The sequence below is a fragment of the Elgaria multicarinata genome, chromosome 15 (genome assembly GCF_023053635.1).
Source record: "Elgaria multicarinata webbii isolate HBS135686 ecotype San Diego chromosome 15, rElgMul1.1.pri, whole genome shotgun sequence".
Classification (NCBI taxonomy): Eukaryota; Metazoa; Chordata; class Lepidosauria; order Squamata; family Anguidae; genus Elgaria; species Elgaria multicarinata.
Genome location: NC_086185.1, coordinates 30,020,646 through 30,046,619, shown reverse-complemented (window position 1 = coordinate 30,046,619; position 25,974 = coordinate 30,020,646).

Below are 25,974 nucleotides of genomic sequence, written 5' to 3'. Positions count from 1 at the left end.
GGAATCTTATTGATGGTCCTCATGGGCAATAATTTTACTAGGATCACAAACTATAAATTACCTGCTGAAGTTCCCTCTTCTACACAGAGCACAGGAGCCCTTCCCTTCTTTTTTCAGCATCTGGCCAGTGGCCACCCAGGGGGTGATGGGGTGGTGGTGGTGGGGATCTATTGCAACAGCAGGCGGAGCTTAAGGGAAATGGGTGATTCGAAAAATGAGACGCCCCCTCCCCAGCCTCCCTTTCTCACAGATCTCTGGCACAGAAATGTCAGGCTCTTCCTGTGCTTTTAAAATTATTGTCTCAATCACTTTCCCTATCAGAATGACAGAAAGGTACTAAGATTGGAAGCTATGCTGGAAAACGTGGGTGGTTTAATCTTTAAAATGGGCAGTGGGTTGGCCATGTGTCCTCTTTATCTGAAGAGCTGCCAGAGGACAAATTTGGTATGACTAAAGCCCTTCCTAAGAGCTACCATTGTGCCAAGTTTCATGTCTTTATCTTAAAACAATGACGGTTATAAGCATTTTTGTTAATTCCCATTAGAGCTGCTCTTTGAAAAAAAATTCCGGATTTCCCCTCCCCCTCCCGGATTTGCCATCAAAAACCCGGGCAAATCCGGTCATATGGTCACCCTACCAACTCAAACATTTTATTTATTTATTGCATTGTTATACCACCCAATAGCCAAAGCATAGGCACACCCAAGGGGTGTGCCAGGTGAGCCCTCCCCCCATAGCCTCCCCCCAATCTCTACCTGCCTATAGGAGTGCAGGAGTTCACTTCGGGCAGCTCCAATCACTAGCTGCAAATGGTATCAGCTCATTGTTGGTGGGGGTGAGGCAATTTGCCCACATAACCCCTGTACCGCGCCAGCTGCATTGGCTACCTGTGTGTTTCTGAGCCCAATTCAAAGTGCTGGTTTTGACCTATAAAGCCCTAAATGGTTTGGGACCAAGTTACTTGAAGGACCGCCTCCACCCATATCAGCCTGCCCACACTTTAAGCTCCGAAAAAGAAGCCCTTCTCATTTGCCCACCTGTGAGAGCAATTAGGTGGATGTCCACATGGGAGAGGGCCTTCTCTGTGGTGGCTCCAAACCTCTGGAACAAACTCCCATTGGAGGACCGCCATGCACCATCTTTGCAGGCTTTCAAGAAGTCCTTAAAAACGTTTTTATTTGCCATGGCCTTCCCATGATGAGTACAATTATTGCTGTTATGGCCGCTATTGTTGTTCCTGCTGGTTTTATTGTTGGTTTTATTGTTTTAATTGCTGTTTTATTGCGACCACGTTTTTATTGCTTTTAATATTTTATTGCTTTTAATATTTTATGTATTTTACGGTTGTAAGCCACCTTGTGAGGGCCTCTGTCCTGAAAGGTGGCCAAGAAAAGTTTTGAATAAATAAATAGGTTATCAGTGGCTGGGGATGCATTTGTAGTGGCTTGTAACTAGCCTGGGACGCATTTTTAGCTGCAATGTATCAATCATTGCAACTGTTGAAGCCTCTTCACTACTACAGTGAGTACTGCTCCTGCACTACTCTGCGCTGCTAGCAGTTTCTGCTTCTGTTACAGGATTGGGAGAGCTGGCAAAACAGGGAGAGGGACAAGAGGTTTAGGCTAGGGGCTTTTATTCCCTGAAGCCCAATGGGAACTGCCCAGAGAGCTTTGGCTATTGGGCGGTATAAAAATGTAATAAATAAATAAATAATAAATAAATCACACACACACACACACACACACACACACACACACACACACACACACACTATTAACCCCTGTACTGCTGGTCCCTGGCTTTATCTCTCTATCCCAACTTCCTCTCTGGCCTTAGCTAGATCTACCTGTTAGCACGCGACGGAGGAGGGAAGATCTCATGATGTGTTTATTGCAAGATCCCTCCTCTGTTTCCACGCGATGCGGGATGATCTCAGAAGGAGAGGTGTTGCGCTCGCCATTTTTTTTATTAAAGGGCCAGCAGATCACAAATGCTCGTGCGCAAAAGGTAAGTGATTTTTTTAAATTTAAATTATTTCCCCCTCTCTCCACACCCTACCCTCGATGGGCGCAGCGCTCCTGAGGAGCGCTGTTCCCCGTGCATAGCTCCTGGCTCCTCATGAGGAATTGCGAGGAGCCGGGTCAACTCGTGGTGCCCGGCCACATGTTCTGCGGTCTCAGGCTCAGCCCGAGACTGTGGAAAAACTGGGGCTAAAGGGGAGGGTGGATGCACAGGGATGATCCCGGAGATCATCCCGGGATTTCGCCCCGTCTAGCTACGGCCTCTGCTAGCCAGCACTTAGACTGATAACCCCTTTACTGTTGGAGGGCTATAGGCAAATTGATCTTCAGGTAGAGAGAAGGCTACAGAAGTGAGTTCAGTTCACCCCTAACTCATGAACCACCGTAGGTTTTGCCACTGATAATAGCTATATTTTAAGTCTTATCTTTCTGCAACATGGATTAAATAAGTGGATAAAAATAAGATTTTGCTTTTAAAGCTCACTCTAAAATAAAAGCATGGAAAAGAATACCGCATCCATGAAATCACTGCGCCAGCTTATATATGTCAATCAAAGTTGAATAGCTGAGTGATAACCTGACAATGAGGAAGAATTCCTCTCCTGGTTTTCCAGCAGCTGTATGTCAGAGCTCCATCTAGTGGCCATTCTTATTGCTACAACTCCATTTTCATGTAATAACTCCGTGACTGTCATAACTGCACATACAGTCAATTTTTTTTAGAAAGCACGTTAAGCCATGTTTTCCAATTATGTAGAGAAAGCCTGTCAGATGAATGTATGGAGGTCATGAGCAGGGACAGTGGGCATGGTCTCATTTGCACCCTTCCTGCGTTTGCTCAATGTGAGAAAATAGCCGTGGTGACCCACAGTTGATTTATTTATTTTATTTATTGCCCCAGGCCATGGTCTGAAGGCATGCCTTGCTGAAGCTGAGCAGGTCTGCATCTGGTCAGTGCTTGGATGGGGAGACCGCCTGGGAACTGCATGCAGCCACTTTGAGTCCCCCGTTTGAAGAAAGGTGGGACATAAACACAAGAAATGAATATTAGTAACATTTATAGGAACACAGGAAACTTCCTTATACTGAGTCCAACCACTGGTCCATCTAGAGCAGTCTTGTCCTCCCTGAGTAGCAGTGATCCAACCAGGCTGCAAAAACAACAAAGCCAAAATGATCCTTAACAAGGGATACACTTGACAAAATCCCAAGTTAAGGGATATGCATTCACAGTTAAAATGGTTGAATATTAAACTGTGCAAATGTTAAAAACATTGTAACAAAAACAATGTGTCACAGTATACAAATAAAACTTGAGTGTATAAAACCCTAAATGCTATAATGCTAAAATATTATAGCAATGTAAAAAGACACATATGACAATGTTTTTTGTTTGTTTGTAAACCAGCGTATATAAAACAAGCTTTTTGCCTCTCTAGTGGAGGCATCGTGGTGTGTGTGTGTGTGTGTTGGAGACTGGAGAGGCCTTGAGATACCACGTAATCTAGCCTCTCTAATCCTGTCCCCTCCCCTGGGTCTGCCCCCTTTACCTCCTTTCTGCAGGCTGCACGTGGGAGGGGGATTCGGATTCCATGGTCCGAAGTCGGAGTGGTGTTACACATGGGTACTGCTGGTTGAGTAACAGTGGTCATGAACAAGGGAGCCTGCTGCACCTCCGATCAGGAGGACCACTGACAAGCAGCAACCACACCAGTTTGCCCTCCAGGCCCTGCCTCTTGCTTGTGTATCTCTGCGAAAGCTGTGCTCACGGACCGGAACGATGCCAAGGCATAGATCAGAGGAAAGGCTTAGTTTTTGGTAGACAGCTGGGGATATACGACCAATTCACAGAGCACTCAGGTACAGCCTCAGCCTCATTCAGTGTGGCCTTCTAATTTCCAACCTCTGACCATGTGAAGATACAACTCAGTGAAGAAGGGGGCATCCCTCCAAGAGAGTCTGGCACTTCTCCTCTCCTCTCATCGTTGGTTTAAGTCGGGCCAGGGAGAATGACAAAATAGGACTACATGGCATGTCTGGAAGCCGAGTTGTCTCATAACCGAATGTGTGATTTTTGGAATCGTTCCTCCGACGCTACAGTGAGTCACACACAAAAGCTCCTTTCCTTCGCAGAGGCCAGGCCTGCTTGGACAGATGAGAAACCTAATCTTAGCAGTGGCAGCCCAGCCAGCACCCGCCTCTCATAGGTCACCCGTTCAAGTCCAAGAACTTGCATGGTAGAACTATCATCATGTACAATTGATTTTCATGTGATTCTCTCTCTCTCTCTCTCTCTTGATCACACACACACACACACACACACACACACCTTATTCTTTCTTTTAACCCCCCCCCCCAAAGAATAGGAATTAATTTCTGGCATCTTTGAGATGATGATGATGATGATTCATTGTTCTCAAAAGGAGCCCTTTTTCACGGAGAGGTATATTCTGCAGCAGACTGTGCAGTATACATGCAGGCATTCCACACAAATGCCTTTCCAAAAGTGCACAGAGAACGGCCTGAGGGTAACAGGGTGGAACAGTTCTGCCACTGAAGTTCTGGGGGGCTGGCCCCCAATGCTGCCTGCCCAAGAGCCCCGCCTGAGCCTCTCCAAGCTCCTCAGAGTGCAATAAAGAATCCGGTCTGGGGCTTGGTTGGAACACCCAGCCTGCTCTCTAGGGATTCACGAACACAAGCAAAAGCATCGGCCATCGATGAGAAATGACTCCCATGTTGATGATCTTTATTTACAACGTAGCCTGTTCCCTCCTGACAGCGTGGCAGAGCGGTGAGGGCAATGTTTTAAAACCTTAAAAGGCCTTTAGAGTTGTGAAAGCCTCCCACGCCCCACCCTATCCAGACCACCAGAAGCCATCTGCATTTAAGGCAAAACCTCTTAGCTCATATCCAGAAGATGTTGAAGGCTTTACACACACACACCATGTGGGCAGCAGAGGCTGCTGGCTTTGATGTCAGTGGGGTGGTGAATTCGCTCTGAGTTTCACCTTGGATAGGTCCTTTGGAGTTCTGACTGGTTCTGACTGAAACCCAGAGCGGATTCACTGCCCCACTGACATCAGAGCCACCAGCCTCCATTTCATGTTGGAAATCCATATCAACCAGGATGATCAGGGGTCTGGAAACAAAGCCCTATGAAGAGAGACTGAAACAACTGGGCATGTTTAGCCTGGCGAAGAGAAGATTGAGGGGAGACAGGATAGCACTCTTCAAGGACTTAAAAGGTTGTCACACAGAGGAGGGCCAGGATCTCTTCTTGATCCTCCCAGAGTGCAGGACACGGAATAATGGGCTCAAGCTTAAGGAAGCCAGATTCCGGCTGGACATCAGGAAAAACTTCCTGACTGCTAGAGCAGTATGACAATGGAACCAGTTACGTAGGGAGGTTGTGGGCTCTCCCACCCTAGAGGCCTTCAAGAGGCACCTGAACAACCATCTGTCAGGGATGCTTTAAGGTGGATTCCTGCACTGAGCAGGAGGTTGGACTCAATGGCCTTGTAGGCCCCTTCCAACTCCACTATTCTATGAGTCTACGTATTTGTTTATTTAAAATAAACTTTAAAATGGGCTCAGGGGGCTGGCTCTGGGTCTGAGTGGAGGGCATTTAATCCTTTCTTCTTGTACCCTTTCATGGAGTAAAATGTTCCTCCCATTATTTTTTCTTGGCATTTTCATATAGGAAATAGTATTATTTCACTATACACACGGGAGTGGGTGGGGGTGGGGAATGGGACTTAGAGAAACCAGCCCCATTGAGTTCAGCGAGGCTTACTTTTAGGTAAGTGGGCACAGATTGGCAGGTCCTTGAGTTGCTGGCTTGTGATTTCCGAATTTCGGGCCAGAGGCTGGAACGACAGGCGGGACCGTGGCATCGTTCCAGGATCTGGAGACGGTTGAGTGCTTGTTGGGCCAGGAGTGAGAGTTGGCAGAGCTTCATATATGAGAGCCAGGACCAGAGGGGTTGTTGGTGTGGCAGACCATGATGTGGGGGTCAAGAAGAAAAAATGCTAAGCCTCCCGCTTGAATTTTTTTTTTTTTGGCTTATTTCACAAAACGCCCAGCATTGTACCCAAGACAAAATGACACAGCAGCAACAAATATAAGCAGGTAAAATCCCTGACCCTTGCCCAATCTAGTGATTGCATTTGCAGGTAAGCGATTCCGGGCGTATCTATCTATCTATTTACCCCCACAACAGTTTCTCAAAGCTTTGAATGATCTCCTTTGGGTTGAATGGCATTTGCTTCAATCTAGTCCAGTTTGCTTTGGCTGGTGGATGAGAAGCTATCTGTGGAAAGCTGCATTGCACAGCCAGCCAGCGGCCTAAATTTGTCCTTAATCAATATTGCTGTGCAAGGGCAGGTCCAGGATCAACAGGAATTCATGGAAAGTTTTGCTCTATGCCTAGCAGCTTACAGCTTCATGCTCTCCAGAAAATACTTTTGTCTTTCTAATCTGTGTGTCCAGAAACTGGTGAAAAAGAAAAGGAGGGGGGAAAGAATAGAAAAAAGGGGGAAAGTCTGAAATCATACAAGTATTTGGGGGGATGGAATTATTTCTTTGGCACGGGTGGTAATCTTTTTTGAAGGCTTTCCCACTTCTTGTCAAACTCAGGTGAAGGCCAGGACACAGCTGCTACCAGATGGCTCCAGAAATGTTGTAGATCTCATTTTCGGAGCATGCTGCTCAGAAGGTAGCAAGCAGCTCACACAACACAGCGGAGAAATCTGCCAAATGCTTTTGTGCTCTGGTCCAGGCGATCGGCCACCCCTCCATAAATGTTTAGGGATAGATCATATTTCAAAACCTTTGTCCATAGCGTACTTGGTATGGCAACAGGCTGTCCACATTTCCTCATGAGAAAAATATCCCAAAGAACAACAGAACATTTCACATCCATCATGGAGATACGTTTGAGATGACAGATTTGCAATTTTCAGAGTTTGAACGTAGTGACCTGTTTTCCATACCAAATCCGTAATGTCTTCATCCACCAAGAACACATGAAGATGTCTTACACTGTCAACCATTGGTCTGTCTAACTCAAGGGTGGGCATCTTGTGGCCCTCCAGATGCTGTGGCCTACAACTCCCATCAGCCCGCACCAGCATAGCCAATGGAGGGGGGTCATGGGAATTGTAGGCCAAAATGTCTGGAGGGTCACAAGTGGGACTGAACCTAGAAATGTTTAGAATATGGATCCTTCTTCTAGAAGGTTCTAGGTTCAATTCCTGGCATCTGCAGAAAAGGATTTCAGGATTCTAGATTCAAAGTCCATCTTCAGTATCACTGTGGAGGGAGGGACATCTTAATCCTTTCCTCTCTCTCAGTTTTCCACTTCCAAATTAAGCCCCTCCATGCTTTTAACCCTGGGGAGAAATAAAAGCATAATTAAGACAGCCATAAAGTAGCTACACTAAAATTACAGTGATTTTTTTTTTTTAAAAAAAAAAACCCTGCACCTAACCCAACAGACCAGCTGACGTGCCTCTATTGCCCAATAGCCAAAGCTCTCTGGGCTTGAATAAAAAGCACTTTACCTGCCAGTGGAAGGACAGCAGAGACCCAGCCAGCCTAACCTCCCTCAGCAGGGAGTTCCACCGGCTGGAAGGGGAGGGGAAGGAGAAAACACCCACAACGTTAGTCACTTGGAAGTTGCAGCCCAGACTTTAGGTTAAAAAAGGAGGTCATGGGGGAACTATATGCAATTCCCTAACCTGGTGCTTCTAAATGTGTTGGAATACAAATCCCATAATGCCCAGCCAACATGTTTTTCGGTCAACCGAAACACAATTCCAATTCATGCTTTCAGCTTTGAGTCATCATGTGTGCTTCAGCCATTCGTCGGCCAGGCAAAGCAACAGATGTATATTGAAGACACAGTGTTGAGAACACCCAAGTCTTTCTGACAATCAAATTCACAACTTGAATAAAGACGGACTTTGCCTTCTGGAGGAAAGGACAGCCAACCTGGCTCCTGTGTAGCAACACCGGGGGGGTCACTTAACTCGAGCTCTGGAGGCAGGCGATTCTTTGATACGTGGGAATTCTAGCGTATCAGTTTAATAAACAGCAGATCTTCTGCAATTTGCATCACTGGATAAATCCCATAAGGATCCACAAATAGTCCTCGATTTCCTGGGTTCTACCCTTAAAGGTGGACTAAAAATAATTTTAAATAAATAAAATAAAAAAGGCAGATTCTGAATATAAATATCATCAGATTCTATTCCATGGCCAAGAGTAAAGTAATACCCAAAAAACTGTATTGGCAGAAAGAAAGAAAAAGAAAGGATGAGGGAAAGAAAGGAAAGGAAAGACAGATCACTTATTCTTTTAATTTGGTCAGTCCGTATTCAACATGGTTGTTCACAATATAGAAGAGAAACTTGTGTCTCTGCAGCTACATCAGCTTGGTCTCGGTTGTGTGTTTTTTTAAAAATGTGGCCCAAATGGAACCATTTTCTGCCTGATAGAAAGTTCAAGGTAAATCAGAGAAATCACAGGGGAGACAGGAATGATCTCACCACCTGAGCATTTCCCTGTTCTGTGTTGAATGTTTTCTGGCTTGTCATGTCTTCTAAACGGTTTAGCCTAAAAATGCCAGATTTATTCTAATCTGTTGGCCTTGGCAAGGGCCGGCAACTGAACTAATCTGGGGTGGGGGGAGAGAGAGAAAGAGCAGGCATGTGGAAAGGTGGGGGTTGGGGTGGGCTACTCATCGATTCATTGAACTATCAGACCAGAGTCTAGTGGCACCCACTGGTGGCAGCTCCTTCTCGGTGGATTTAATTAGGGTGACCCTATGAAAAGGAGGACAGGGTTCCTGTATCTTGAACAGTTTTATTGAAAAGGGAATTTCAGCAGGTGTCATTTGAATATATGGAGAACCTGGTGAAATTTCCTCTTCGTCACACCAGTTAAAGCTGCAGGTGCCCTGCCCTCTTTTGTATCTGGTCACTCTAGTAGAGCTCCTGCAGCTTTAACAGTTGCATAGAAAAGGGAATTTCAGCAGGTGTCATTTGTATGTATGCAGCACCTGCTGAAATTCCCTTTTCTATGCAACTGTTAAAGATACAGGAGCCCTGTCCTCCTTTTCATAGGGTCACCCTACCTTTAATACAACCAACCCCAAAAGCCGCTGAATCATGAGCAAGCTTTCATGTTCTCCAAAACTCTACTTGGTGTTGGATGTTATGTGAGATGGAGTTTGTGGGGAGGGGGTTAGAAAAAGTGCAGCACATTGTATCCCCCAAAGCCTGCAGCTTCATCGCTACAAACATTTGGAGATACAACAACCTTCTTGCTGTATATCCAGTTGGACAGAGAAGAATTCTGGAGAACTCGAAAGCTTGCTCACAACTTCATGGGATATTGCTTGGGCCTGATCCTTGGTCTTTGCATACTGTAGATTTTGGGTGTTATTTTTCTAATAGACCAACAGAGTTATTTACATTTCCACCCTGGGACAGGCTCTAGAATGTTTCCTTGGCAAGATGCAAAGGATTTATTTAGGGACAGGTTTGAATTTAGTTTGATTTGTTCTTTTGATAAGAACTTACCAAAATTCACAAAATCCTTCATAAATGGGACAGGAAGAACCTAAGATGGGGCGGCGGGGATGGAACAACTCAGGTTAAGTGAAACTGACAGCTTTGTTTGTGCCGACCCAAGGCTTTGAGCGATTCGTTTTTCAAAACCTGTCTTCAACCATGTTTGTGATTCTACCGCTTTTTCCCTGACAGACTCCTCACCTTTAACAGTGACATGACAGGAGGTCTTCTGAATGCTGGAAAGAGCTCTACCTTCCCCAGTGCAGATGGGTGAGAATTTGGTTTCAGTTCATTTTTAATAGGAGCTTACTCATGGCAAATTTCTTCAAAGAGTGGATGAAAAGAACTAGAGATTGTAAAAAAAATTGAATGTGGGAGGACGTAGGAGTGACAGATTCATCCATCCCTACTTTTATAGCAGCCACATGGATCCCTTGAAGTAGTAAGTTTGAACGCCACTGCTGTATCTGGTCAAGAGGGCAGGGCTCCTGCAGCTTTAAATGTTGTGATGAAGAGGGTATTTCACCAGGTGCTGCATGCATACAAATGACACCTGCTGAAATCCTCTTTTCTATTCAACTATTAAAGATACAGGAACCCTACTATTAGCAATCTTGCAGCACTGCTTCAGACGGGTTGAAGTTCCAGACCACTTTCAAAGGTAGCCCCAGATACAAGGCATTGCAGTAGTCCAACTGATTGGTCCCAGGAGCTAGACTCTCTTTGTCCAAATAGGGTTGCCATTGGTATATTAACCCAAGCTGATTAAAAGTGTGTCTCTATGGCAGTGCTCGCTCTACGAGTGCTTCAAACGGTAAGCCAGATCCTGCAGGGAGAATTTTACTTTACTGAAGATGCTGCCATTTACCCAAAAAATATTGGCACCTGGTCGACAATATTTTTATAAAAAGAAAATCACTTGCCTTGCAGTCCTGATGGCTCTTCTCTTATGTTCTTATGGTCTTGTGTTGCTTAATTTCCAAAACCCTCTGCATCTGTTTGGTCCCTTCTCCAAGAGATTGCTGAATGGGAAGAGCAAAGGAGGTGGCAGAAAAGAGAGTGTGGCAGGAAGAGAAAAAAGGTGAAGCCCCACCCCACCCCCACGCACACGAACTTTGGGCTATGGCCCTGCTCACCTCTGCACCATTCATTGTGAACTCCTAACAGATTACCCACAAGCAAATGAGCCTTCAACAGAAAAACAAACAAACACGTTGCCCACCTGCATCTTAGGGCCTTGCTAGACCTATCTGATAATCCGTGTGGGAGGAGGGGCCAGCCCACACTACAATAGTGCAGGCTGTCGCCCCAGTCTACATATAAACAAAAGGAACCCAAAAGGGAACCACCAGTGGTCGCCTTTTGGGTTCCTTTTGTTTACATTTTCACCACCACTGCCTCCCTTACTATAGTGCCCCAATCTACATGTCAGACGCGACAGGCTGCAGAAAGGACCCGTTGCGTCCGCCATTTTTCTTTATTTTTAAAGGGCCAGGTGCACAGGAGCACCATCGACCAGTAAGTTTTTTTAAAAAGGGTTCCCTGCTCCCCCCCTGGCCGTGATTCCCCCCCCATCTCCGGTTTCCCCGCCCACGATCTCCCCACCCCTGATCTCTCCCCCTGCCCCAATGGGCCCAGAGCTCTTGCAGAGTGCTGCGCCCCATCCACCGCTTTTCCTGGCTACTCATGAGTAATTGCGGTAGCTGGGAAAAGTGGCGGACTGGTCTACATGCCCGCGGTCTCGGGCTCAACCTGAGACCGCGGGAAATACCGGGCCACAAGCAGTGCCAGTTGTCCCGGGCCAAGGGAGGGTTACCCCTGCCTGAGCCCAGGATCCCCTGTGTGTCATCTAGAAGCACAGGGGTGAGCCCAGGGCTCCCAATGGGCTAACCCATCATCTAGCAACGGCCTTAAAGTGACCAATGGAGAGCCATTTTTCTTCTTTTACTGGTTATGTGGCAAACCTGGGGGCTGTCTACACGCAAGGAAAGCCCCACAGTGGCTGTGGATATGTGCCAAAGATGATGCAGGCATAGCTTCACAGCTACTGCGGGGGCTTCCTTGTGATGCTGCAGTTTGAAAAAGTCAGGGATTTACCCCAACTTTTTCAAAGGCAGCAAGGTCACCACGTCACTTCCGCCATGTAACTTTGCTCCACAGCCAATCCAGGGCAAACCTGGGGGTGGAGCCTGTTGGAAGGCAACCAACAATTGGTCGCCATCCACCAGGAAGAGGGCAGCTCAGCTCTGTGGCCCAGATGGCCACCCAGAAAAACCCGTGCTCCCCCCTCAGTGTTGAGATTACCCATCGTTGTCCCTGGAGAGGGAAATTGCGGGGTTGATGAGGGAGGTGGGGACAGCCCGGCCCCATGAAGGCAGCCCCCAGTTCTAGCACTCCGCTTCAGCATAGGAGGCACAGCATTGCAGCTCCTTCTGTTGTTGCGGAGGTAAAGCCGGATGTCCCGGGCAGAAGGAGTGTGTGCCATCATTCCTCCCTCAGCCTCTTTCGTCAGAAGGGTCACTCTGAGCCAGTATGGTGTAGTGGTTAGAGTGTTGGGCTGGGACTGGGATGACCTGGGTTCAAGTCCCCACTCGGCCATGGAAGCGCAATGGGTGACCTTGGGCCAGTCCCTGACCCTCAGGCTAAACCCACCTCACAGGGTTGTTGTGAGGATAAAAGGGGAGAGGAGGAGAAGTATCACATGTGCTGCCTTGGATTCCTTGGAGGAAAAGGCAGGATATAAATGGAACAGATAAAAATAAACAAACAAACAAACTCTGGCATGGGGAAAAGCCATTGCAGGGGATCGCCCTGTGTAGTCCTTTGTTCTGACATGACCTTTGCAGCACCAAAGTTGCCCGATATCCAATCACTCACTGAGTGAGGGGACTGCCTTGCATGAACACTGAGGCCCTGGACCACGGCCCAGCACAGCGCGCGGTCATCTGAGAACACTTTGAGTGCTGAACCTCAGAAGCATGGCCTTTCTCCCCTTCTCCCCGTGGAAGACAAATTCTCAAGATTTGATACTGTTATTTTTCATTTTTGTTGGTGGAGATCACTGGGAACGTCTTGTTTTCTGATGCCTAACGCCCCTAGGTTGAGGAGGGAGAGAGGGCAAGTGATTGTATTTTTCTACGTTTGTAAAGCTTTTTTGGACAGGCGGACTGGCAGCAAGGCAATTTCCCAGCGAATACACGTATTTGACTTGGCAGGGGATGATCTTCGTGGAATTGCTTTTGCATTAGAAGCAGTCCCCCTAAGAGATAAAAACAACAGCATGTGATTTATTAACCTTGGTGTTTTATTTAGCAGATAAATGCTAGTATTACTTCTCTCTCCCTGTTCATAGGCTTTGGATCATGCTTGCCTGATGCTGAGATTAAAATTAATATAATTAAATGATAAATCAATTTTGGGATGGGACGGGTTTGGGTCCTTTCTGATAGCTCTCCACTAGAGGGCGGATGGCCCAAATCCAGAGGCTGGCAGTTCAAGCCCCTCCCCCACCCCATGGCCCAACCCTCCCCATCCAAGGGGGTGTCTTGACGATGGTACATTGGCAGGGTGACCATATTTTGGAAACCAAAAAGGAGGACAACATGGTCGCCCCCAAGGGGGCGTGTCCAGCACCAAGGGGGCGTGCCCATCCGAACATAGCCTTGGTCACATGTCTGATTTTACAGCACACATTTAAGACAAATCTGTTCTACATAACATCTTAATGTTAAAATCACTGAAATAAAGAACAAGTGAGAGATTCAATGTATCTGAAATTAACTTCACTCACTCCTACTTTTGTAGATTTTGCTGTACTTTGAAGCTTTTGCTATACTCTGTGTGTTACATTCTCCCCTTTCCTCAAATATCTTTTCTGACTGTATCTTCACTCATTGCAAGCTGCTGTTGTTGTTAACACGGTTTGCTACTGGCCCCAGATCTGTTTCAAATTTGGTGTGGCTAAAGCTCTACCTAAAAGCTATCATGGTGCCAACTTTCAGCTCTTTATCTTTAAAAATGACAGTTTAAAAAATAATAATTTTAAAACCTAATTTTTTAAAAAATTCCCCCGAAATCAATGGATTAACAGATCTGTTTCAAATTTGGTGTGGCTAAAGCTCTACCTAAATCCTATCATGGTGCAAAGTTTCATCTCTTTAACTTTAAAAATGATAATTTAAAAAATAATAATTTTAAAACCTCAATTTTAAAAAAAATCCTAAAAAATCAATGGATGAACAGATCTGTTTCAAATTTGGTATGACTAAAGCCCTTCCTAAGAGCTACCATTGTGCCATGTTTCATGTCTTTATCTTTAAAAATGACAGAGTTGTAAGCATTTTTGTTAATTCCCATTAGAGCTGCTCTTTGAGATTTCCCCTCCCCCTCCCGGATTTGCCATCAAAAACCCGAACAAATCCGGGCAAATCTGGTCATATGGTCACCCTACACATTGATGCCATAAGCCCCCCCCCCAACCCTGCACTCCCTTGACCTCCTTGGGGACTGTCTCCACGCCAAGGAGCAAGCGCGGGGTTTGAAGCCATTAATGGGAGGAGGAAGAAGAGCCACTGCCACCCCATGCTCCACTGCACAAGCGGTGCTGAGCCTCATTGTATCCCTCATCGGTTCCCTCTGCTACCTTGCGGGCCTTTCCAAGCCCTTCTCCCACACCAGATGCTGTGAGATCTTTAGTTCGGCTCCCCTCTGGGACGGTAGAAGTGAATTCTGTGCCTTGTAACACGTGACCAGATTATTTCTTTTCAGTTCAGTTCGGAGCATCCTATCTTCGAATGGTGCTTGTATGTATCAATTGTTTTTGGAAAAGTAAAAAATAGCCAAAGGCAAGGGCGGAACCAAGTAATCTTCTACAATAATATTATTAGTAAAAGTTTTATTAAAGTGCCAGGTGCCTACGCGTTTCGAACGCGGTTGCGTTCTTCCTCAGGGATTTATAAGCCCTGAGGAAGAATGCAACCGCGTTCGAAACGCGTAGGCACCTGGCACTTTAATAAAACTTTTACTAATAATATTATTGTAGAAGATTACTTGGTTCCGCCCTTGCCTTTGGCTATTTTTTACTCCTCCACGGGGTTTTCCTTGCTTTTGCACTCATCAATTGTTTTTGGTGCAGGAGGAAGCTGAGCGGAGAGCGACGGTCGGGAATTGTTGACGAACGTTTGGTGCCCCCATTCCGTGTAGGTTCCCTCCCTCCCCGCAAATGTTGAAAAGTCAGTTCCTAGTTGCAGACAAATCCTTGGCGGCCTGCTTCAACAAAATATATCTTTCTAAGCAAACGATTAAAGCATAAATGACCTTCTTTGCTCAAGAGTTGGAGGAGAGTCTGTTGTGTCAATTTGGATATGCATAAACGGAGCGCCAAGCACTTTGGCACGCTGGGAGCCTGTGCTGATTGTGAACAGCCTTTTACAGCCAAAAGGAAAGATTATGAAGGCCTTTCTCTAAGATTTTCCATAAGGTTACCTTGAAATCATTCAAAGTAGCAAATCATTTTCTCTATTTCCAAATTGAGCTACGGAAAGAGGAGGAAAACTGGAGTCCACATCCATCGCTTCATGCAGGGATGCAGAACCCCTGTAACCCCGAGGGCTGGATTTCATTTTGGAGAAGGTCTCAGGGGTCACATTCCAGTGGTGGGTGGGGCTGAAAGCAAAAAGGGGCAGGGCCAACCCTCCCCCCCAAATTCTTTTAGCTCAAAGCTCTTATTCCCAGTAACTAAGCCGTAGGAGAAGCCTGCCAGCCTTTTAGGACAGAGGGGTGGGGGTGGGGGTGGCAGGCAACCATACAAAAGCTAGGAAACCACCAAATGTCTGGTGGTTTGGGGAAAGGGAAGTGGGTGTGGCCAGGGGAAGGGGCATGTCCTTCTGGGGCCAGATTTGGGCCCGGGTCTGAATTCTGCACCCTGTCTTAACAGGTTGCACAGAAAAAAACCCACCCAGATTCAGGGCTGCCATGCCAATGCATTGCCTGTCCATGTGTAGGGTAACCCTATGGAAAGGAGGACAGGGCTCCTGTATCTTTAACAGTTGCATAGAAAAAGAAATGTCAGCAGGTGTCCTTTGTATGCATGCAGCACCTGGTGAAACTCCCTCTTCGTCACAACAGTTAAAGCTACAGAAGCTAAACTAGAGCGACCAGATACTAAAGAGGGCAGGGCTCCTGCAGCTTTAACTGTTGTAATGAAGAGGGCATTTCACCAGGTGCTGCATGCATAACAATGACACCTGCTGAAATTCCCTTTTCAATACAACTGTTAAAGTTACAGGAGCCCTGTCCTCCCTTCCATAGTGTCACCCTACCTATTTGGTCATGGTGGAGTATGTACCACACTGGGAGTGCCCCTAGTGGCCTGGTTCAGACAGAGACATATAACCATGGTTAGCACTAACCATTGTTCATTGTTTAACCCTCGTTAATATCCCAAATGTTCCATGAAATCATGATTTAGCTTTCTGAGCTAAGACCCATTGTTAGGGAGAGAACAGTGTGGTGTCCTTATCACCTTAGTAGACAGCTAGAGTGACAGGTGAGTCAGGTGATCTTTCTCCCCACCTTTTTCAAGGGAGCCAGAATCATGGCATTTGGGCCCTTGTGTGAATGATTCTACAGGTGAGAAGCCAGCATGCCATGTTACGTTAGAACCCATTGTCTACTCCAGCAGGCAAAAAGGTGAGCCAGAGAAGGGTCCAAACTGGACCAAATGTTTTCATATACAACAATATCGACTGACATCAGATATGGAAGAGTATCCTAGAACAACTCTGCTGGCTTGGGGATGATGGGAGTTGTAGTCCAACCTGCTTGGAGGGCCCTAGGTTGGGGAAGGCTGCCTTTCAAGCTGGAGCTAGACAACAGAGTTTTTAGAGAATGGAAGTTGTATGTTTGCCCATGGTGTGCACACTCACCCCCTTTTGCCTGAGCGTCACAGATTTGGCAGGGTTGGTTTTGTAGTGGTTGAAAAACCTGCAGAACCTATTTGAGTAGGGGAAACAGACAGTCTGGATAGCCACAGTCTCCTGTGTCTTACAAATTACCATCTCTATCCACAGCCCTTTTAAATAGCATGGGTCACTTTCCTTCAAAGCAAGAGGCTGAAGAAGATCAGGTATCCTCAAATGATGCGGCAGAGAATCCTCGGTCTTGGTCTCAGAGTCAGCTGCCTATTTGGGTTCTGGCCTCACATCCTTTCAATCAGCTGGGGATGCCTAAATTCTCCCACATGGCCAGAGTGAGTGGAACTGGCCCTTTCAATCAGTCTAAGAGCATAATCACACGGGGGGAAATCCTGTTTCCTTACCGTCGCTTTTCCGCACTTCCTCATTCTTCCCAGAAGGGAAAGAGAAAATAAACAAAGACCACGTGGCCCATTCAGAGCCGTTTTTTTTTTATCATGCTGCTTTTCCTGAACACAGCAGGAGAGCATGGCGCATTCCATTCAAAAAAAAAGCTGGATTAGAAGCGGTCTATGTTGCAATGGAAAATGAGCAGAAGGAGCGGAAGACGGAAGGCAGATGTCATTGTCTAAAGGACACGCGAACATCCATAAGTGGGCAGTAGCTAGAGTGCGATAAAATGTTTGTCTGATGAACCTCCAAATGTAGAGACTTGCCCTTAGAGAAGGGTGCCCATTGCATCTCTGCATGACTCGGAGACCCTCCAGGCACAGGGGACTCATGCAAAACTATGGGGCTGGGGTGTTTCCCACAACAGCAAGTCATTGCTATTCTTATATGCACTAAAAGGGAATCTTTTGGGGTACAGGAGTGAGTTCTATTTCCAGTTTTATTTCACAAAGGAACGTGTGCCTGCGCTGTGTTTTTAAAACATCTGTCAAGCTCCTCAGAGTGAGAAAAATATTCAAAACAGTCTCCCATGATGTCAAATAATTTCTTTAATAACATGAGGACATTTTCCAGCTTTTCTTAGACTACATTACAAGGGTGTTCCCTTTATTTCATTTTAAAAACATATCTGACCGTAAATGTACATTTATTGAAAAACGGTGTTTGACACCACCTGCTGCTTTGAAGTTTGTTTTCTTAAATATTTTTGCTCCTTGCCACATGAACAAGATTTTTCTGTCATTGTTTTTTGCTGGCAGCACATGGGACTCTGAAACTGGATTTGTTTCACCGGTGTCACACTAAGAAACCGATGGAAGAGGAGCAGAAGCAGGAGGCAAAGGCAACTCTCTGGGAAGTTCTCTTCCACAAGCCTCATTGAAATTAATGGGAGTTGTGCAAGAGAAGGACTCCTGTTCAGTTCAATGGGGCATGCACCGAGCGTTCTTCATTCTTGGTGAAAAACAGTTCTAGTCAGTTTTAACATTGCATATGGCAATGCCTAGGAAAGCTTGCAATTGACATAATTAAAAAATGCAGTTTATAAAAGCATTAAACTAAACCAGAAGCAAAAACCAAACCAAACCACGGTTTTGAAGACCAGACAGCTCAACTTAGCCCACAGGGCCATCGAAACTGAATAGTTTCTGCCAAAACGCCACCAGGGAGGAAGTCAAGTGGATAGCTCCTGAGGAAAAGAGCACCAAAGTTTGGGTGCCAATGCTGAGGTGACTGGGGATGATGGAGGTTGTAGTCCAGCACATCTGGAGGGTGCCAGGTTGGGGAAGGCTGTTTTAACCCTTTACACAGCCTATGCTCTGGGGGAAGGGACAGAATGGTGGCAGGACGCCAGCCAGTTCTATTCCAGTTTTATGGAATCATTGCTGCACCATGTCTTTTGTGTGGTAGGGCCAGGAGCCCTCCGTCTGAAGCACCTGCTGAGTCGCTCGTTTTATTGTTGCGCTGCGTCCATGCCTGGTTGCTGTTCTCTCAGTTGTTGCCTTTCCTCTGGGTCACTGCATCAATGCTAGGCCCAGTCAGGCACCTGCCAAGGGCCCACACCCTAGGAAGGGCCCACGGACAAGAGCCCCCGAGACCTGCTCCTGCCCTTCACCATTGAACCCCGCCCAAATTGTTCACTTGCTCCTCACTCTGGCCCAGACAAAGTGGCGGTGGGAAAGGAGCAGCAGCAGATGCCACCGTCAGGCAAGTGGTAGCAAGCATGACGAAGAAGCTGAGGAGCATTAGCAGCTGCTGACAATGGCCCTGAGAAGGTAGATTCACTGAGGGGGAGGGACCGTGGAGGGTGTCTTGCCCAAAGGCATTTCAGTAGGTTGTGCACCCTGGTAATTATTATTTTTAAAAAGGTGAATGTTGATTGAATACACAACCATAAAGGACATTTTTTCCATTCATTCATTTATTAAACACTGCAGGCACGGAGGCCCTTCTCCGTGTTCAGCTTGCCTGATTGCAAGAGGGGCGTTGCAAGGGGGGGGGAATGAGGAGATGCTCCTCAAGCCCCAGCATGGGTGGGGCTTTGTGGTGACACAGGCCAGAGGAGGGGCTTACGGGGCGATATTAGCCTTTGGGGGTGGGGCTCCTCCTGACCTCTTTGAAGCAAGGCTCCTGGCAGAGAGGCTTCCGGCAGAGTGATTCTATGGAGGCGGTGGTCTCCCCCACACTAGAGGCCTTCAAGAGGCAGCTGGACAACCATCTGTCAGGGATGCTTTAGGGTGGATTCCTGCATGGAGCAGGGGTTGGACTTGATGGCCTTGTAGGTCCCTTCCAACTCTACTATTCTATGATTCTATGGTTCCTTTTCACTCCTGCTGCTAGGAGCAATGGCGCGCTGTTGGGGGCATCGGCAGTGGAGCAGCCGGAGGGCAGCCAGAGGACTTTTTCTGTTGTGTCTGGATCTCCATCTGAATCTGTACTCAATGGCCCCCTCAGTTCAGCTGGCACACGTGGCACACCCCTTGTGTACACCTATGGTCTTGACCAAAGGCCCTCCAAAACATGGAGCCTGCACTTAGTTTCACATGCATTGATGTAGGGGGACTCACTGCTCTAGGAGATCTCTTATTTTGAAGTGAAAATGGGAGCACAGGCAAGGGGAGCGCAAGTAGGGATGTCGGAGACTTGGAGCTTTGCTAGACCTACCTTGGAATCCGTGCAGGAGAAGGGGCAAGACCGTGCTACAAGTAGCGTGGGCCGTCACCCCTGTCTACACGTAAGATGCGACGGGCTGAAGGAAGGACCTGTCACGTCCGCCATTTTATTTTAGTTTTAAAGGGCCATGTGCGCAGAAGCGCACCAACGATAAAGGTAAGTTGTTGGGTTTTTTTTTAAAAAAAGGGGTTCCTTGCTCCCTCTGGCTCCGATGTCACCCCTCTCCCCCTGGCTCAGTTTCCCCCCATCTCCTCCTGGCTCCATTTCCCCCATCCCCCCTGGCTCCGTTTCCCCCCATCCCCCCTGGCTCCGTTTCCCCCCCATCCCCCCTGGCTCCGATTCCCCCCCATCCCCCCTGGCTCTGTTTCCCCCCCATCCCCCCTGGCTCTGTTTCCCCCCCATCCCCCCTGGCTCTGTTTCCCCCCCATCCCCCCTGGCTCCGATTCCCCCCCATCTCCCCTGGCTCTGATTTCCCCCCATCTCCCCACCCTGCCCTGATGGCCGCAGCACTTTCCCCAGCTACTCGTGAGTAAATGTGGTAGCTGGGAAAAGTGGCAGACCGGTCTACATGCCCGAGACCACGGGAAATACTGGGCCACAAGCGGTGCTGTTTACCCCGGGGCCAGGGAGGTTTGACCCCTGCCTGAGCCCGGGATCCCCTGTGCATCATCTGGATGCACAGGGACGAGCCCGGGCCTCACACTGGGCTAACCCCTCATCTAGCAAAGGCCTTGGAGAACTCCACAACGGATTCTTAGGAGTTTGGATATCTTGGAAATTCAACCTGCGGATTCCGCAATGGACCATCTTTTCCCAAGCCAGGCCATTCTATGGACTTGCAGACTGGTTCTGTCTTCTGCTGGCGTGGGGGCGGGGAGGGATTTGTGCCAATTTGCATTAGTGCTAATGCACACTTTCAGGATTGTGTAAATGTGCTAATCCACATTATTCAATTGGCTAATATTATTCTCATTAACTAATGTGCATTGCTCAAGTGTGAATTAGCGCTAATGCGAATTAGTGTAAGTAGAACAAAATTCTGATTTTAAAAAATCTGATTCTGTCAGTAAGTGGATGACAGAACGGAATACCCCTGGCAATCCATGAAATATGGACGGAATGGACTGAGCAAAATCCCCAAGCACACGCCTAAGCACAGTTCCCCCACCTGATCTCGGTGGGCCTTGTTTCTTCAGGGACTTCTCTCCCCATCTTGGTTCACTTGTGGTATCAGAACTGGCCTGGGAGAAAATCCCCTGTGGAAACCCAGCAGAGTGAGGTAAGGCTGGGGGAGAGTTTAGCTCTCCTCACCTGCAGGCCTCTTTTGATGTCAAAACATAGACCTGGATTTAAACTTGTTGTGACTCTAAGCTATAACATGAGTGAGGCCCTTCCCTCTTCCGCAAATAATATTAAAAACTTAAATGCAAAATACGGTCTGTACAATTAAATAGAATTTGATAGTCGTGTAATATAGGTATTAAAATGCAAGTATATGTGTGCACATTCTTTATTTAGGAGTTTGTCAGACACGTAACACTATTCCCCCTTCTGAAAAGGTCTTCATTTTGTATGATGTTTATGTCCCGGTGGCAACGTTGTAAACATCTTTCTTCCTTCCTTACTTTCTTCATGAGGCCCCTCGCAATGTGAGGCCCTATAGCTTGTTCAGCATGTACGTACATCTGGCCCTGCCTTCACTTCCCCACCCCGCTGTATACATGAAGAGGGCAGCCATGTAGATATACAGCCCTCATCACATCTAGTTTGATCACCAAAACATGGTCAGAATCAGTTGTGAAGTCAGATGATCTCTGCCCAATGTAGGGCCTGTTCCACAGGATTTCAGAGCTCAGCTGCACATTCCACGTGGGCTGCTGGCAAAAGCGGGGAGACTTCCAGACAGTGTCAAGGGTTCACGGTAGACCATTTTAAAAAACTTTCCTATTCTGCTGCTGCTTTTCCTGTCTAGGCAGCTTCTCAATCTATTAGGAAGGATTGTTAAGAATTCCCTGAAGTATGGGTTCCCATAACAAGCCAGGATTTTCTTCCCTCATTGGCAGGGGTGCACCTGTTTGGCCTTTGGCACTGGAGGCAAGGTAATGAGGGAGACCGTAATGGTCCAAACGAGGCTTCCAAACCATCTCTCAGAAGGATGCCATTCCTGGGCTTGGATTCCACCTCCTCCCCTGCACACACACCTGGGAGCCGGGCTTCTGCTCTTTTGCTAAAATCTTTGACAGGTGGCTCCTCTTTGGTGGGCATCCAGGTTGCTATTTGTGGTGTGGATTATTTTATATATTATCTCAAGATGACATCATCACCATCATCATCATCATCATCATCAATTATGTCTTACCCGCCTCTCCCTCTGGATCGAGGCGGGGAACAACATTGAATACAAAAATACATAAAATTGATTAAAAACATATAAAACTAATACATCATTAAAATAACAGCCAAACATCTTACAATTTGACTGGGTAGGCCTGCCGGAAGAAATCAGTCTTTATAGCTTTTTTAAATTCAGAAAGACCATTAAGTTGGCGAATCTCTCCTGGCAGGCCCTTCCACAGCCTGGGAGCGGCAGAAGAGAAGGTCCTTTGGGTAACGGTTGTCAGCCTAAGCTCAACACATTTAATCACTGTGGCTCAGTGTGTCATCTGAACGGGGCCAGTTACATCAAAGGCACTTCAGGGGTTGTTCAATTTGAATTTCCGAACCCTCTATAGGTGCTCCTGCTGTCCACAGAAATACCTTTTTCTTTGCGAAAACTTGCTTTTTATTTGAGCAGCTGGCAAAGAATAAAGACTAAACCATGTCCTGCAATCCCAGGGCCTCCCCACATCCTAACCAGCAGGCCTGGTGCTGCCATAGAGGCAACTCAGGCAGCCGCCTAGAGCGCCAAGCAAATGAGGGCGCCGAACAGCGTACCCGGAAGCTGCTCCAAAAGCTGGTGTGCTGTTTCAAAGCCGCCGCCCCAGCCTCCGCCCAACCCCAGCATCCTGGCTCCCTCAGTTCAGCTGGCAGCTGTGAGGGGCTCAGTGGGCCAGCCCGTGGCGTCGGCGTCCCCACCCTGCGTCGTCAGCGTCGCTGCACCTCGCCTCGCCCCCCAACCCCAGCGTCCTGGCTTCAAAGCCGGGAGCGGGAGGGAGTGGGCGGGCGAGCGGGCAGGGGGGAGCAGTGAGTGAGCGAGCGTTTGGGCAGGCGAGTGAGGGGGCGGTAAGTGAGCGAGCAAGTGAGCGAGTAGGGGGCAGCTTCAGAACGCGCCTGCCTAGGGCGCAATATAGTCTGGCGCCAGTTCCTGTGAGGTAAAGCCTAAAGAGAAGTTGCCTTACTAGGCATTAGGGGGCTGTCTTCACAACGCCGGGTAGGCGACGCCTCCTTCCTCAACCCCGTGCTTTCCCTCTCCCGGAGTGGTGTCAGGTAATCCCGATGCCAAGGAGGGAGTACAGGGTTTCTGGGCAGCCATCTGTGTCCCCACCCTTTTTCTGGTGGAAGGTGACCAAGCGTTGTTCCCCTTCCTCCAGGCTCCACCCCTGGATTGGCCCCAGATTGGCTGTGGAGCGATGTTATATGGCAGACGCACTGTGTTGACGTCGCTCCCTTTGAAAACGTCGGGGTAAATCCCCAACTTTTTCAAAATGCAGCATCGCCCACGGTGGCTGCGAACCTGCGCCGTTGTCTGACTGACAGGGCGCATATCCCCATTTGTAGCTTTCCCCATTTGTAGACAGCCCCATAGTTCTAGATGTTTATAGCTGTTTTGTCAATTCCTGTACTGTTTGTTGTATTGTATTGTATTGTATTATTATATTGTATTAAATTATTATTTATTATTATTATTATTATTATTATTATTATTATTATTATTCATTTAAAAAAGCAATAAGGACTGATCTATTCCAGCAGGCCTATCCAGTGAAATTTTAGGATGTTTTAAGGATGTTTTAATCATGTATGCTATGTTTTTAATCAGTTTTTAATGTGTTTTATATTCATTGTTGTTCCTTGCCTCAATCCAAGTGGAGAGGAGGGTAACAATTAATAATAATAATAATAATAATAATAATAATAATATTTGTGTTGTATTTTATTTTCCTAAAAGTCGCCCTCATGCGAGCATGCAAACAATGGGAACTCTAGATACATGCAAATCCTCCCTGACTTCCAAGTTGCCAGTCAGGCAACCCATGAGGGTAACTTAAATTGGCCAGTCTAAAACTCTGGTAGGAAACATGGTCCAATCCTGAAGTGTCAGAATCTCCAGATAGATCAGAAGATTACAGTACCATCAGGTTATCCTTGGTGTTCCCCCTTTTTTCTAAAAGCCTCCACCTGGTTGTCCCGCAGAACAAACAGTCTAAGTGAAGACTTCTTTTCACTCTAGGGCCTAATCTTCACCAAGCAGAATATTGCACTATGAAAGTGGTATGAAAGCGGTGGTATATGGTCTGTGTCAATGAGCCCCAACAGTTGTCAGTGCACTTCAACTGTAGTAGTGTGGCTCCTGCCTTTTATATACCACTTTCATACAGCTTTCATAGTGCTATATCCTCTTCATCACAACAGTTAAAGCTGCAGGTGCCCTGCCTTCTTTTAAATCTGCTCACTCTAGTATAGCTCCTGCAGCTTTAACTGTGGTGATGAAGAGGGAATTTCACCAGGTTCTCCATATATACAAATGACACCTGCTGAAATTCCCTTTTCTATGCAACTGTTAAAGATACAGGAGCCCTGTCCTCCTTTCCATAGGGTCACCCTATTGTTAAAGATACAGGAGCCCTGTCCTCCTTCTCATGGGGTCACCCTAGCTATGGTTGCTGCCACATAGCACCACCGGGAGAGGCCGATGCACACCTTTTCCCTCCATGATGGCTGCTGGGATATTTTGCAGTGGCAGCAGGAGCGTGTTCAGAAGAGGGCAACCAGGATGATCAGAGGTCTAGAAACAAAGCCCTATGAAGAGAGACTGAAAGAACTGGGCATGTTTAGCCTGGAGAAGAGAAGATTGAGGGGAGACATGAGAGCACTCTTCAAATACTTAAAAGGTTGTCACACAGAGGAGGGCCAGGATCTCTTCTCGATCCTCCCAGAGTGCAGGACACGGAATAACGGGCTCAAGTTAAAGGAAGCCAGATTCCGGCTGGACATCAGGAAAAACTTCCTGACTGTTAGAGCAGTGTGACGGTGGAATCAGCTACCCAGGGAGGTTGTGGGCTCTCCCACCCTAGAGGCCTTCAAGAGGCAGCTGGACAACCATGTCAGGGATGCTTTAGGGTGGATTCCTGCATTGAGCAGGGGGTTGGACTCGATGGCCTTGTAGGCCCCTTCCAACTCTGCTATTCTATGATTCTATGATTCGATGAATTTATCCACAGAGTGGGAGCCACGGAGCGCTGCGTGGGTCCTGCTCATGTGATGGGCACCTTTGTAGTAGTTTCCCTACCCCAACCGGCTCTGTAATCCCCCCCCCCCATGCACATGTGAACAGGTCCAATGTCTCACTCTCTTTCTCTTTCCAAAGGCAATGTTTGCATTCACATACTCGGCCCAAATGCCCTCCTTGGGCAATTGTTCAAATAACCAACTCTACGCAGTATTGGTCATTTGCATTGGTTATTTCAGCTGAATAACCAACTGCGGTGTGAAGAAGTGCTGACAGATGACACAATAACCAACTGTTGACTATTTAACCCAGCGTTGGTTATTGTGTTGTCCAAACCCAATCACTGTCTCATATAGCTGTCCATTTTCAAAACAAACTGTCTTCAAACTGAATATCACCAGCAACCTTTCGGCGGTAATCTTGGCATTTTCTGAATTTAGGAATTGTTTTGTATCTGGAGATCTAAAATAAATCTTACCTCAATTCTTTATTCTATTTTTTTTTAAAAAAAAAACTAACTTAAATGTGGCATTACTTTAACAAGAAAAAAGTGGTTTATGAAAATCAGGAGCTTAAGTTAACTGGATGGATAATGTTTTACCGCAGGGGGAGCATAAGGGTTTCATTTCCCTTATATTTTCCACCAAATTTTAAGAACTACAGTAATATTAAGTTATAGGGTGACACAAACTCAAGCAGCGCCCAAAGGCACCAGGATTTTGAGTTGGTCTCTTCGGCAAGAGAAATTCACACATTTAGAATTACAGTGGTATTAAACTTTTAATGGGTTTGATTTATTTCCAAAAAATGTTACCGTAATCGGTAGAACCTTAAAACGTTTAAAGGGTTCTTGCTCGAAAAATGTTGTAATTTAAGAGACATAGGCCCAATTCAGACATTTGGCCCTATGCCTTGATATGGTAGAAATTGGATGTATGCACACATCATGTACGAGC